The following is a 15079-nucleotide window of genomic DNA, read 5'->3' on the forward strand; positions in this document are numbered from 1 at the left end:
GCATTATTATGATTCTGGAGCAGTATAGTATGCAGAGACAAAGAGTGTTCAATTATGTAATAGAAATAGTAATAACAATAATATATTAATAATAACAATAAAATAAGTAGTCATAGTAAAATAAGATATGGAAATGGAAAAAGAGTTTAATAAGAAAAGTCCCCACATTATAGGATGATTTTTTTTCAATTACATAATTAAAATACTATTGTATTACATTGAACTGAATATTTCCAATTGCTCACAGCCCAAATTCAAATTGTTCCTTGAAAATAACTGACTTATGTAGCTATTTGAAAGTTGTGAATGGGTGAAACCTTCATACTCAGGGCTTAATAAAATGGTGTTATTATAGTACTCATGATAAGGATAATTCTAAAAGACATTAGAAAAAAAATCTAGGAAATAGTGGAATAGATTTTTTTTAAAGCTGTTTATATTGCCTGAATGTATATGTATGCAATGCTTTAACTTTATAACTATAAATTTGTTTTAACTTTAAGAAGTACACTGGAACCTTGGTACTCATCATTAATTGCTTCAGGGAGGCACGATGAGTACCAAAAACAATGAGTACCAAACAAAATTTTCCTATAAGGAATAATTTAGTGAGTCACAAGGCAAGCTGACTCTGACAAGTTCCAGCTTGTGTGATGAGCACGAAACAAATGATAAGTACTGAGGTAACTTTCACAACAAAATATACTGAGTATCAAATGAGTTTCAAAGCAGTTGAGTACCAAAGTATCACAGTATGTATATGCTGGAAGACTTATCCCAGGAAGCAAAGCTATTGGTCTTTGCTTTCCTGGAACACAATGGTGGGAAAGTACAGCATCAGAGGAATTGTCCAAAGGAACAATATAATTGTCTGCTGCTCAGACTGAATTCCCAGTTGCAACATTCAGTTGCAAAAAGTATCTAGTTCAAAGAGGACTTTCTAAGGTAGGCCTATAGTCAAGCTGGTAAGAGCACCAGACCAATTAAGAATATATATCGTTTGTCTGATCATATGGAAAATATCCCTGGGAATAGGGGCAAGGCTGAAAAAATATCTCAAGCTCTTTTCTCCTTAAAAGACCTGTGGGATCGTTAAAGTGTGGTTAAAACCTAGGAATATGGAAGGGACATCAGCAAGCGTTCTTGCAGAAGAGAAAGAGCTGCCTCATAAACTCCACAAAATTGAATTGAACTTTTCAAAGCAAATACTGTCAATGCTCCAACTGATAAACCCAACCAAGCCAGCACTCCAAGATGATTAGATCTCTTTAAGAACTGTTTTATTGAGTACATCATTTGACACGTATGAAAGCAAAACCAATTCTAGCTATTTCCCCACAGTTTTTGTACAATTAAAAAAATAGATATTCCCCTCCCTCCTTGTCACAGGTCACATTGTCCAGTTAGGTGTTCTGGCATCTCCCAGGTAACTCCTTCAAGTCTCTGACCAGCACCTGTTGAGATGACATTGGTTCCCATGGGATGATCTGTTGTTATTGTTTGGTCTGGCATTCCAAACCTCTCCCTGTCTCTCCTCCCCCCCCCCTGCCCCATACTGCATGGCAAGCTGAGAAATGAAAAAATGGCTGTGGCAGCATGGGTCCATTTCAAAGTTGACAGTCAGACCCCCCCCCAAAAAAAGTGAGAAGCACTTGGAAAACATTAAGCACACACATACATTAATAGAGTTCAGGGGTTCCTTAAGTCCCTAGGAAGGACCTCTTGATTTCTGGGGGTATTTCTCATGAAAGTTATTTATCAATCTATTTGCCTTCATATTCTGTGCCCTTACCCATCTAGCTTCTGACATTGGGTATCCTTTCCACAGGACTAGGTATTGGAGTTTCCCCTTGTACAGCCTAGAATCCAGGATCTGTTTAATCTCATACCCCCCGCTCCACTAGAATTGGACCTGGAGCTATCACTCAGCATCAGGTCATTTTCACTCTCATCCTTGTTGTCATAGGGGGAAAGGCTGCTGGGCCAGAGTTCCATCTCCCTCACTTGAATGGGGGGAGACCTTGACAGCCTGGCATGCTAAGCTTGACTTTTCCATCTCTGATATTCCCTGAGTCTTTTTCACCCCTCCGACATTATTGGAAAGGCAGTTGAGGCTCAGGATCCCAGGGTTAGATTTATGAGATTTGGTTTAATGTCAAGGCTCTGACTAATGAACTCAAGCAAATCAGAAACATGAGACTTGGCTTCTTCTCAAAGGTACATCGTATCGGCTCAGCTTCAATGGAAAACCAAATCTAAATCTTTCCCATGGTTTCAGTATAATTAAACTAGGAGATAAACCCATCCCCAAGTGTCACAGGTCACGTTGGCCAACTGAATTAATTGGAGGGCTCTTCAGGCACTCCTTTACCAACCTTATCTGTTGCCAGTGGAGATGACTTCAGTTCTCATGAGAGATTTGTTCTATCTAGTAATGCATTCCAACCTCTCCCCCCCCCTCTGTGTGGCAACTGAGGAACAGAATCTGTGGTCAGATTCAGTTCGAAGTTGACAAACTCGGCTTTGGCTGCCTTTGGTGCTTTCCTTTGCCAGACATCCTTTTCTGCCTGGCAGAGGTTCCCTGTCACTATGGTTTCTTCCTGAACCACTTTTCCCTCATTATTCTCTGCTCCAGCCTTTGGTTAGGCCACCATCGCCTGGGTTCTGAAATCTGCTTGAGCCGCTCCTTGAACTTCCTTCATCAGACCTGCACAAGGCTTTACTGCAGGCTCCCCCTTGCATTCCATCTCAACTATCTTCCCTGAGTCTTTTCCATCCTCCCAGAGGTGACCAGGTAGGCAGCCAGGACTCAAGAACCCAGAGGGAGAAGTGAGAGTTGGTTTAATGTCAAGTTTCTGACTGACGAACCCAACCAAGTCAGCACTCCAAGATGACCAGATCCCTTTAAGAACTGTTTTATTGAGTACATCATTTTGGCACGCATGAAAGCAAAACCAACCCTAGCTATTTTCAGTGGTTTTCATATAATTAAAGAATAGATATTCCCCTCCCCCCTTGTCACAGGTCACTTAGGTGTTCTGGCATCTCCTAGATAACTCCTTCAAGTTTCTGGCCATCATCTGTTGAGATGACCTTGGTTCCCATAGGAGAAGTTGTTGTTGTTATTGTATTCCAAACCTCCCCCCCCCCCCGTATTGCGTGGAAAGCTGAGAAATGAAAAGATGGCTGCAACAGTATTGTTCCGTTTCGAAGTTGACAAATACTTTAGGGCAGTTGTGCATGTTCAGTTTCCATTAGAAAGAATGGATTTTTCTTTCTATTAGAAAGAAATCTGATTACAAGGGGACACATAAATATAAGCTTCGGCACTTCCGGTTTGAGGGGCTTGCTGGTGGGAGCTGGTCGTTACAGCTCCAGAATCCTGGTCATGTTTAACTGTCAGATGAGCAATCCATCAGCCATCTGACAGCTTGTTTACCTTTTCTTTGGGCCAAGGAGATAAGGTGAGCTGATTGTGCCAGGCAACGTGCCAACTAACTCTCGCAGATTGTCTCTGGGGGGGGGGAGGCCAGCCGACGGCAGAATTGTCTCCGTGCCAGGAATTCCTGCTGCATTAGCAGCACAAAGCAACCCTCAAATCCTCAGAACAAAATTTGATTTATTAAATCCAAGACGAGCGGACTCTGTACATGTGAACTCTTAATTGTTTGTATTAATCCTTAGCTTCATTTTTTTACAAGAACTCCTTCTGATATCTTACTTGCTAAAGAGATATTCAAAATGGTGCCAAGCAGCTTCGTAACAGTGTTCGAGCTTTGAATATCCTAAGGGAAGGAGTGATTTAATACTAAATTAATCAGTAACAGCTGCACAATCGACCAGCACAGACTTATTAATTGGTTGAAGAAGATTAAAACTTGGAATGGCTTCTAAGCAAAACCCTATTCAAAAGGTCCCCCCCCCCAGCTTCAAAAGGCTCGCCCGCCCCTGGCACAAAACTATCATTACTTCCTCCCCCCACAGGGGAGCCATTAACTAAATAAATTTTTCAGAAGGAACTGGCTGAAGCATTTAAAAATCATGTAGTTACGATGGAAACAAAATTTAAGGAGGAGATATTCGTCGCGCATATAGAACTGTCTGATAAACTTGAGACTTGGGTTCAGAAGATCAGGGATGATATGTTGGGGGTTGTTAATTTGTTAACAGAATATGTCTCGGAAATTGAAGACAGATTAGAAGATCTTAATGATGCCAATACTAATTTGGTATTGAAAATCGACGGGGTGCAACAAAAAGTTGGAAATGCTGAAAAAGAAATTATTATGTTACAGTATAGACAAATGGAGTTTGCACTAAGAATAAGAGGTTTGCGTGAAAACAATCAGGAGAATTTGAAACAGATTCTTTCAGAAGCTTTCGATAGTCTATTGGGAAGGCCAGGGGGAAATTTTGATTGGCAAATTGATAAGGTTTATCGTGCTAACTCCTGGCTGGCGAAACAGAAGCAGCTTCCATGGGACATTGTGATTTACTTTACTACAAGAGACATGAGGAATATGATATTGCAAGAGTCCTATAAAACCAAGCTCCAAATTGGGGGTCAGGAAGTGACTGTTCTGAAAGAGATACCACCTCAAATGCTAAGATCCAGGAAAGACTATGCTTTTTTAGTTGAAGAGCTTAAAAATCGTCAGCTACAGTTCAGATGGGAGGCACCAGTTGGGCTAACATTCATCTTTGAGGGGCAAAGATACCGTCTTAAATCAGTATGGAAAGCTCGAGATTTTTACCATAATATCTTGAAGGCTGGACATCCCACCCCACTTGGACTTAGAGAAAGAGAACAAGAAGGACAAGATAGACAGCAAACTACACAACTATCAACAAGGATGGATCATCTTTCTCCCTCAGAAGTACAAGGAGCCAAGGAACAAAGACAAAACCATGTGATTACCAGATGAATGGATCAACAATTAAAAAAACAACAATCAACTAATTACCAATGATTTGTTTTCTAGGGTGAAGAAAATAAAGATATGTGCCAGAGTTTTATTGGATCTTAATGCAGTTTGGATGGAGTTGGGAGGGGTGACGCAAGCAAGAAGGTCTTGGAGATTGAATTAAAATTTATTTAGACATGAGAAATCTACTAATGAATGTAAAAATTGTTAGCAGAATATTTTTTTTTAATATGAATAAGGGTACATCTATGGAAATTGTATGGGATGCAAGTAAAGCATATATGAGAGGAGCTTTGATAAATTTAAATAGATTACATAGACATAAACAAGGGGGAAAGTGAACAGAACTGGATGAAATTAGGATTATGCAAAATGTTCTTTAAAAAAAAGGATAAAGTTCACTCCTCAGTTATTTTTGTTATGTATAATTACTGATTGTACAGCTGTAGAGATTAATTTGATTTTGCATTTAATAATTGTAGTTAAATTGTTGGTGGCACAATACTGGAAGAAGGAAGACTTGCCTACAATTCAAGAATGGACACTGAAAGTCACAAATTTAGCCGAGATGGCTAAAATATCTGCATATCTTAAGTACCACTTAAACGAGAGATATAAATGAGACTGGAAAAAATGGATTAATTATATACAAAATAAATACTGGACTAAGAAATTCCAGATAGCTTATGATTAAGATCAGGAATGATATAAATTGTTTAAAGTTAGCTTACCAAGGAGGAGCTAAGCTCAATGTAAAGATGTTATCAATTTTCTATTCTTTTTTCCAATATATTTTAGGCTGTTTTTGTTAAAGATTTATACCGTGTATGGCTGGGGGGGGTTGGGGGGAGGGAGGGAGGTTTGACGAGGGGTGTTAAATTTTAATGTAATATGATTGCACATGTATACTGTCTTCTCTTATTTTTTCTTTAAAACTAGGATATGTTAAGTATATTGTTATGGAAGTATAAATACCATCAACATAGATTGGAGTTTGCTCAGAAGTGGAAATACACCAATGAGAGGAAGAGTGGGAAACAGAAGGGAGAAGAAAGATGGGAAGAGAGGGATAGGAGAGGGTAAGGGGGGAGGATGAGGAGGATAAGGAGGAGTGGAATGTAGAGAGAGGAGAAGGAGAAAGAAAGGGGAAGTAGAGTAGGAAAGTAGGAAAGCATGCTGGAGGGAAGAAAGGAGGTAGAAGAAAGAGGTGTATGGAGAGCAGAAGAGCTAATAATGGGTTTTTATCTTTTTGGGTGTTGATGACAAGAGGAACTGATGTAATTGCTACTTAATATAATAGGATACTGGCTATGTAATAGTATACATGTGATTGTATGTTATGAAAATGGAAAATAAAAAAGTATATTAAAAAAAAAATAAGCTTCAGAAAACCTTTTTGAGAAATGTGTCATGTGACTTCATGCTGAGAGGAGACTCTATATTTCTCAGCTGAGGCACACAACAGTCCTTTGAAAAGATTTGGTCCAATCACGCACACCATGATTATAAATGACTAGAAATAGTGCATATATTTAGCAATAGTTCTTTAGTGCAGAAGGCAACACATATAATTGGGCATGATTGGGTAGACTGAACAGTGTTGGCATGTGTCCATTAATTTATCCTTGTATGTGTTTTCTGAATGCAAAAGCAAGATACCCAGACAAATCCACAGGTTTTTTCACAAGTAAATCCAACTATGCAGGTAGTCCTCAAATTACAACCACAATTGAGCCCAACATTTCAGTTGCTAACATTGGTTAAGTGAATTTTGCCCCATTTTACGGCCTTTCTTGCCACTTTCTTAAATGAATCAGTGCAGTTGTTAGGTTAGTGACACAGTTGTTAAGTGAATACTGCTTCCCTATTGACTTTGCTTGTCAAAAGATCGCAAAAGATTATTACATGATCCCTTGACACTGTAACCATTATAAATACGAATCAATTGCCAAGTGTTTGAATTTCGATCATATGACTGCAACAGTCATAAGTGTGAAAAACATCATAAGTCACTTTTTCAGTGCCATTGTAACTTTTGAAAGGTCACTAAATGAACTGTTGTAAATTGAGGACTTCCTGTAGTTAGTGGAACTCAGAGAATTCAGCCTTACCTTGTAATGAAGGTAAGGCTGAACTCAGAGAATTCAGCCTTACCTTGTAATGTAAGAGAAGGCTGAAGAGACTATAATAATGCTCTTCTTGTACCAGAGGCAGGCCATCGAAAAGTTACAAGAAAGTGGATGCCAACTAAATATCCTAACATTCAAAGCAATTACCCAGTCAGAGATAGGCTTTCTTTTGCTGGATATGTTCAAGTAATCTGGGCAGTCATCTGGCAGTAATGTTTTAATTTTCATTCCTGCATGCAGCAGGAGGCTGGATTTTAAATGGGTTCATCCAGCCCTCTCATGCTGTTTGTATGTGACAAATCCCAATTTTGTGTTATGGTACAACAGTTCCATCGATTAGTCTGATCCCATGCTGGAAGGGACAGAAACCATCTTTTTAAAAAAGCCCCTCTCCCAAAGTCCTTTTTGTACAATGCACAACTGATCTTTATCATTTAACCCCAGGGTTGTTAGGAACATGGATCAACTACAAGATAATTTCCTGATTTGCTGACTAGAGCTAGTCTGTTATTTGATATGAATGCTTTTGCTTGATTGGGCAAAACAGAGCAGTTTAAACTTATCCTCTACATGCTATCAAATTTGTAAGATAGCGCTTTACAAAAGAAAAAAAAAAGGAGCTGCTTAACAATACTCAGATGGTGTATTTACAGCCATCCTTTATTAACATATAATGAAACCAAAAGTTTTACATGTGCCATATGTAAAAAGAGGGCAATTTAACTTCTTTTTTGACATCCCTCTAACCCCACCCCTCCAGTTTCCACTGTAACTGGCACACATTTTTACTGAAATCGGTTTTTAGATTTGAGCAAGAGATCCATAGCCCTTTCTTTTCTGTTTGAGTACTGCTGAACATAGAAATCCTTGGTAGTGAAGGACTCCCTAGAACTGTGGTTCCTTAGAAAGATCACCCTAATTGATGGCAGCCTATTATATATATTTTAGCAGGGGAATCCTTGCAAGAACTATTCTAGCACTTCTCCAAAATATGCAAGTTACTCAAACTCAGTACCCTTCGTCTGAAATAGGTTGTGGATCACCAGCTTGATCAAGAATGACAGTTCACAACTCAGGAAGGATAGCTTCTGCAGAAGAGGCAGCCATTTTGGGAGTTATCCAGTAATAGCACATGCTTTCCCTTAGTACTCTTTCTTACTTGTCTTTAGTTTTACAAATTAGAAAAGAAGACAAAAGATGAAATGAAGTTGGCATTCTTTATGACTGCCATAAAGACTACCAGCTGATGTATAAAGATTAGAATGCTTTCATTTTCTGCACAGTTATTAACCAAACTGATTGACAGTTCTGGGCATTGTAATACAAACACATGGGGATGCAATTTTTACACATTCAATACATTTAGAAAGCAGCCAGTGGGGAATGCTTGAGAAAAATTGAAGAAAAATTAAATAATTACATGAAAAGGAATCCCATTGATTGTACAATAATCTGGTCTAATCATGAACCAGCAGGGAACTTTGTTGTAGCTGCACAGTGTCATGAGTTTTCTGTTGATATTCTTATTTGACATACCCAAAGTTTTTAATTAACTCCTGCCATGACCACATTCCAGATTCCTCTTGTAGCTCCAGCAGTCGAAGAGGAAAAAAGCTTGCCAGTCCTTCATTCTAGAATCCTAAAAGTTTACTTATAGGCATGATCTACATCTAGTCTTGACTTACAACAGTTCATTTAGTAACTGTTTAAAGTTACAACAGTGCTGAAAAAATTGAGTTATGACATTTTTCATACTTATGACTGTTGCAGCATCCCATGGTCACATGATCAAAATTCAGATGCTTGCCAATTGACTCATATTTAAGACAGTTGCAGTGTCCCAGGTCATGTGATTCCCTTTTGTGACCTGATAAGCAAAGTCAGTAGGGAAGCCAGGTTCACTTAATAGCTGTGTCACTAACTTAACAACTTCATTGATTCATTTAACAACTGTGGCAAGAAAGGTCATAAAATGGAGCAAAAATGTCTCAATTAGAAACAGAAATTTTGGATTCAATTATGGCCCTAAGGACTATCTGTAAACATAAAGCATTGATATTTATTTATTTATTTATTGCAATACAATACCAGTCCTTTTAACAGATTAATACTATAGAGTGAAATAAAATATCAAGAAACATTTTAGGGTTAGGGTTAGGGTTAAGATATTTTACATACAGTGGTCAAGACACTTAGTAAAAAAAAAAACAATTATGAGATTAGTAATTGGATTTACAGATGCAGCAGTAAATACTGCATTGTTTTTATTCCATGTTGGAGTATCTCAGCACATCAATGCTGCAGCAGTTACAAAAATAGCAACAAATTACAGTTACCATGTGCCCATATTTTTCGGGACAGGCTCCCCTTTAATTGTAGTTACATTTTGCTTAGCTGGGATGGCATTAGTAGCAGCATTGCCATCAAGCATGGCAATCAATAAACACTGGCACCACTTCCCAGCTATCCTTCAGAGAAAAAGAAAAAGAAATTTATTAGACCCATAATTTTGCAGAGCTGGAGGAGTTGGATTTCATGCAACTTCAGTAAGTGGCAAGGAATTGTGTTCAGAACCAGGTTTATAATGAGAGATAATTTACTGTCATTGATACATTTGTTTCTAGGTTGCTAAGATTTTTAGCAAACACATTACCAATAGAATTTAGTACCAGTTTAAACAGAATTGTTCATATAGTGATCACCCTCTCCAAACTGGGCCAAAATGAAGTATGCTGCAGAATTCAAGAACATATTCCTGTTTTTTTCCAGAATAGTTGAGAAGGATGGAAAGCTGGAAACTAATGTTAGGCAAATTTTATGAGAAATAAAGGTTCTATTATTTTAATTTTGTGTGAGAAAAAAAATGAAAACTTTTGAATACTGGGAAATGAAGGATGCGAGAGCCAGGGTAACGAACTAGAAGAACCTTTATTCAAACAGTAGAATGAAGTGACAGCGATTCAAACAGGCGCTGCACGCGCCAAGGTATTTATATAACATTAACAGCCAATAGGAGACCAGGGACTGGGCAGCAACAGCTGTCAAGTCCCTAGTCCAATCAAATGTATCTCTCAGCCAGCAACAGCTCCTGCTGCGTCTCAGCCAATCCGGAGGCAGGAGGCTGTTGCTGGCCTTTAGTAAAGTACTGAACTAAATGAGCTATATTTGCATAGCTCATGAATATACAACACCCCTTCCCCCCGGATCATATATACATGTATATGTATATGTATATGTATATGTATATGTATATGTATATGTATATGTATATGTATATGTATATGTATATGTATATGTATATGTATATGTATATGTATGTATGTATATATATATATATATATATATATATATATATATATATATATATATATATATATATATATATATATATATATATATATATATATATATATATATATATATATATATATATATATATATATATATATATATATATACATGTATATATGTATATATATATACCGGATCATATATATATATATATATGTATATGTATATGTGTATGTGTATGTGTATGTGTATGTGTATGTGTATGTGTATGTGTATGTGTATGTGTATGTGTATGTGTATGTGTATATATATATATATATATATATATATATATATATATATATATATATATATATATATATATATATATATATATATATATATATATATATATATATATAATTTAAAAATCTAATAAATAAGGAGAATATAAAAAACCAAATAGACAAACCTCTAGGTTAAGAGAGAGAGAAATCATCACTTCTACAGGGGAGTCATCTAAGCATCTCTTCAGATGCCTGGGAGCCCCAGGCCTAATAGCATAACCTTGAGAGCCATCCAAAATGTCAAAAGAGAAAAAAACTAATCTAATTTTGGAGAGATGAATGTTGCATAAGGCGAGAGCCATTGCAGAGAAGACACAGGTCCTGGAACCCTTTAAATGTAGAACCATAGCTGAGGGTGCTCAAATAGCTCAAACCTATGCCATGAAGGGCTTTGAATATTAAAAGTAGCACCTTGAATTGGACAGCAAACTGCTGTCAAACCCCAGCCTGGGGTTCACCATAACTGGGCGGGTGGGGGGTCCAGTGACCAGACAGTCGAACTGTGAGAACAGCATGGACACAAAGCGAGTGGAAGGTGAGGCTTTGGTGGCAGCAGCTACTTCTAGCTGCGCTGATCATCTGTTCGTTGGGTCACTGGCCTGCATCTGGCATCGCTACACCACCTGTTTTTTGAGTGGCCTAGAGGCCACCGCCTACCCTCCTGCCAGCTGATCGGGCTGATGATCACAGGAGCACACTGTCACAGCCAAAGACGGATCCAGACACTATGCCTGCACAGATGCCGCTCAGCATTTCCAGGGCCTAGAAAGTTCTCCGAATGTTAACTGCCAGGTGGGGGCGTGTCTGGCCAGCTGGGGGGTATGGATCCATGCTGTTAAAGTGTGCTGACTTTACAACAAACTTTGTTCAAGCATTGGACTCATTGTGTACCTCGGCTCCAGCCCTATTAAAAGTTTTGTTAGCTTGATAGTTTCTGAGCGTGTTTGCTTCACCTCTACCCAGGTCCAGCCTCAGACCTTTGAGAACTGCAACTATGCAACTTGCATAGCAGAGGAACACAGTGCCCAGTGTCCATGCCACTGCATTCTCTATAACTTGAAGCTTCTAGATAATGTTCAAGGGCATCCCAGTATACAGTTTATTGTAGTAGTCCAATCTAAGGCATGAATGGAGATGACTAGGGCATCAATGACTATGAACAGGGTCTGTCAATCCAGGAAAGATGGAACTGGCATGCAAGGAAGAGCTGTGCAAAGGCCATATCTGCACTGTCTGAACTGAACAGCAAAAAAGGACTACAGAGGGTTTACTGATACTGCATATAGAAAACAGTTTTCTCAATACTAAATAATAGTTGGTTGTTATTTTCTAGTATTGTGTTTCTCCAAAAATAAGACTCGCTCTTATTTTTGGTAGGCTCCAAAATAAGCACTAGGGTATATTTTCAGGGAAACATGATTTCAGGGTGATCAGCCCAACTGAGTGCCCCGCCTCCCAGCAGGCGCACAAGAGGCAGCAAGTGTGTGGTGACTGAGTTTCCAGCAGCAGCTGCAGCCTGCCGGTGCCTTATTTGGTGCATTCTGGGGCTGTGCACCTTGCACAGTGCAGGTGAGTTGATTCCCTGTCCAAGCAGTAAATGTAGGCACAGACACAGGGGTGGGGGGAAGGTGATCCTGATGTGTTGTGTGGGCTGCGTGAAAGCTGAGAGTGGGTGAACTGGAGCAAGTGCCTGGCCGCAGGAGGCTCATCTTCATGCGGTAGCACTGGCAACAGATGGAGGCAGAGACACGGGGCAGAAAGCAGGCAATCCTGATGTGCTGCACAGGCCACAGGCAAAAGTCAACAAATGCAAAGATGAGCTCAGGCTCACTGACTCTTGGCTCTCCTGCAGCCCGCACCAATGCATCGAGATCACCTGCCTTCCCCACACCTCAGTATCTGCTGCTGCCGCCGCACAAAGCCGAGCCTCTCACAGTCACCCACCACTCCGGACCATCAACTCTCAGCTTTTCTGCAGCCTGCACGGTTCATCCAGATCATGTGCCTTCCCCCAACCTCTGCCTGCTGCTTGGATAGGTAATCAACTCACTTGTGCAGGCTGCGGCTGCTGCCAGATACTGTCAGCCCACATGTGCTTGCTGCCTCCTGTGCTGGCCACATAATACACCCTACATTGGGCTTATTTTGGGGGTTGGGCTTATATTAGGCACATGCTTAAAAATCGGGTTAGGGTTAGGGTTAATTATTATTATTATATACTTTATTCATTAAACATGAAACTCAGTCAACTGAACATTCAAAAATGCATCAAAAATATCATTGACTGGTGCTAATGGTTGATACGGGTTGCTGCCAGCATCCTAGGTATCAACCAAGTATCTCCTTAAAATATATGATGTTCCTAGTAGCGCAGTTTTTTGCAGTTCCACTGGTGTTATTGCAGAAAGCTGCAATTTCTTTACGTGTTTTGTAAAATTCTTTATGTGTTTTGTAAAATTCTTTATGTGTTTTGTAAAATTCTTGGACATGGTATCAAGTGCCCTGATGACAATGAGTATCACTGTTACGTGTTTCATCCATAGCCGTGTAGTTTTGATGGCCAGGTCGTGATATTTCATGATTTTTTTCTAGTTCTTTTTCTTCAACTGGCATATCCTGGAACAGTGATATAGATAAACTGTATGCTTTGCCCCTCTACAACCATGATATCTGGCGTGTTGTGCTTCAAATGATGATCCGTCTGTATTCGAAAGTCCCTCAATATCTTCACCTTCTCATTTTTGATGACTTTTTCTACTTTGTGCTCCCATAACCTTTTGGATACAGGTAAGTCATATTTTTTACATAATGAGCAGTGGATTAATTTAGCCATGTGGTCATGTCTAGCTTTGTAATCAGTTTGTGCAATTTTGCTGCATTCACATATTAAATGTGAAACAGTTTCGACTTTGTTGTTGCAAAGTTGGCAGTTTGAATTGTCGATGGATTTTTGTATCTTTGCTTTCATGGCATTAGTTTGTAGTGCTTGTTCTTGAGCAGCCAGTATTAAACATTCTGTATCTTTCTTAATGGTTCCCAACTTGAGCCATGTCCATGTCAATTTGTCATCACATTTTCCTTCAATGTTTTTCAAGTGCTATCCATGCAAAGCAGCCCCCTGAGAGATGAAGAGATAGCGCAGCAATTCAACTGAGTGGAGGCGCAAACGAAGCCTGAGGAGTACTAGAGATAGATCAGCAGCAGATCAGCTGCTGAGAGCAGCACGGTGGACCCTGACCAACAACTGTGCAGAGCTAAGCACTCAGAGCAGTGACTGAGAGCAGTGCAATGGACCAGCAAGCAGCAGCTAAGAGGAGCAGAGAGCCAAGATCAGCACATTATACCTGAAAACCACAGCAGTGGCCAGATAAACGAAGAGCAAGAAGTTCAGGGAGTAAAATGATAAGTACATAACATTTCTGGACAGGAGGAAAGGAATAAATTTTCAAGGCAGGGAGTAGAGTGGTGGGTTGCAGGTGGTACGCCCCGGTATAGGCATATCGGAGCCTGCCCGGAGCACTGGATACTGTTCCAGTACAGTGCTCTAGAAGGCCCACCCGAGCTCCTTGTCAGTCTTTTAAGTATTTGGCGCTTCCGTGCACACACACGCCGCATACAGCACCTGTGTGATGCTTTGCTGAGCAGCTGGAGCATGGCATAGGTGCTAAGATGCATGCGCGCATGTGCACGCACACTGCACACATCCATGTGGACACCGCGGGCTTGTTCCAACCATACCAGTTGCAACGGGATCTGGAACCCACCACTGGAGTAGAGGTAAGTATTTCCTAATAAAAAGCCTGATATTTCCAACAAAAAGAAGTGTATAACACTACATAAAGGACCAAGAACTTTTGTAAATTCTTAGATTTTTAAAATTTCTGTTGTTTTTTTTAAAAAAACTTTTTTCATTTTTAAAATTATCTTTTCAATCTTTTAATCCTTTTTCAACCTTTACATTTCTTTTTAATTTTTAATTTTGTTTTCAATTTTTAAATCTTTTTCAATTTCATTTTTCCCAATTTAAATACAACTACAATCACTCCATGCATACATGGAAACATATGGCTGATTTCTCCCTAATTACTTGTATAAGGACAATTCATGTTGTTTTGTATTTTGTTATGGATTGCACTAGTAGAGGCTAAATCAATTTCATTGTACATATGTGACAATAAAGGTTGTTGTTATTATTAATTATTTTTTCATTTTTTAAAAGTTAATTTTTTTTTCAATTAAACAATTTAAAAAGTTTACTTATTTCAATTATTTAGAAATTATAAATTCTTTAAAGATCTACGAAGAAAAAGAAAATTACAAAAAAAAGAGACATTGAAAGCAGGGAAGATAGTGATGATTTTTTTCAGGAAAGAGAACAAAGGATCAAGAACTTTTGTAAACTATTTTG

The sequence above is a fragment of the Thamnophis sirtalis genome, unplaced genomic scaffold (genome assembly GCF_051295495.1).
Source record: "Thamnophis sirtalis isolate CommonGarterSnake01/CBP01778 unplaced genomic scaffold, rThaSir2_p1.2 scaffold_12, whole genome shotgun sequence".
Lineage (NCBI taxonomy): Eukaryota > Metazoa > Chordata > Lepidosauria > Squamata > Natricidae > Thamnophis > Thamnophis sirtalis.